The sequence below is a fragment of the Limulus polyphemus genome, unplaced genomic scaffold (assembly GCF_000517525.1).
Source record: "Limulus polyphemus unplaced genomic scaffold, Limulus_polyphemus-2.1.2 Scaffold2577, whole genome shotgun sequence".
In the NCBI taxonomy this organism is placed as follows: domain Eukaryota; kingdom Metazoa; phylum Arthropoda; class Merostomata; order Xiphosura; family Limulidae; genus Limulus; species Limulus polyphemus.
The window spans coordinates 94,134-95,107 of record NW_013668187.1 but is presented as its reverse complement, the minus strand read 5'-3'; the positions used below and the strand labels follow the sequence as shown (position 1 = coordinate 95,107).

The 974-nt window shown below is 29.9% G+C and overlaps 1 protein-coding gene across 2 annotated transcripts in view; it reads left to right on the top strand.

Annotated features, from left to right (window-relative positions):
• The window catches only part of LOC106467342 (1-phosphatidylinositol 4,5-bisphosphate phosphodiesterase classes I and II-like), a 106,284-nt gene that overhangs the window by 54,030 nt on the left and 51,280 nt on the right, over positions 1 to 974 (top strand). The gene's annotated exons all lie outside the window — the stretch shown is intronic.

The window sequence follows — 974 nt, the reverse complement described above, 5'->3', positions numbered from 1 at the left end:
CTAACAGCTATAGCTTCCTGTATAGACAACAGCTAGACAGATGAAACAACTTCCCTTATAGCTAACATTAAAGACAAGACAACAGCTAGACAGATGAAACAACTTTCCTTATAGCTAACATTAAAGACAAGACAACAGCTAGACAGATGAAACAACTTCCCTTATAGCTAACATTAAAGACAAGACAACAGCTAAACAGATGAAACAACTTCCCCTATAGCTAACTTTATAAACAAGACAACAGCTAGACAGATGAAACAACTTCCCCTATAGCTAACTTTATAAACAAGGCAACAGCTAGACAGATGAAACAACTTCCGCTATAACTAACTTTATAAACAGGGTTCTCACTTGAAGGCTTGCAGTGAGTGAGAACCGTTATTGCTGCAAGTAGTACTTAATTTACCCTGTGTTCAATTAACTCCTTTTTCTTACACATCTTGGTTTCTGTACAAATAATTTATAGATTTACATTCACAAAGACAAATTATCTGTAGAATTTAAAGAAATAAGCATTACATTTCATGTACATAACTATTTGAAAGTTAAGAAATGATTAAGAGACTAGAAGATGATAATAATGACTATGTGATAATTATTTTGCAAGAGTTCTATCAGATATTTGAAAAATAAAATTAAAGTTTCTGCTTTCTTGTACCTAAATGTGTTTTAGTTTATGAATAATGTGTTTGTTTCACGTAATTATCAAAGCTTCCTCAAGTTATGTTTTCTGCTCAGTTCTATATAGGAATTTCATTTCAATGAAGCAGTTGTGTGTGTGTGTGTCCCTCTCTCTCTCATATATGTATGTATGTATATATATAAATTCAAAACTCTAGAGTTTTGAATATATATTAAGTTCATTATTGTTTTATAGTGCTGATTTTGATCGCCTATTGACAATTAATGTAATTGATATAATAGTTTTGAAGCTATATCATCATTTATATATATATATATATATATATATATAT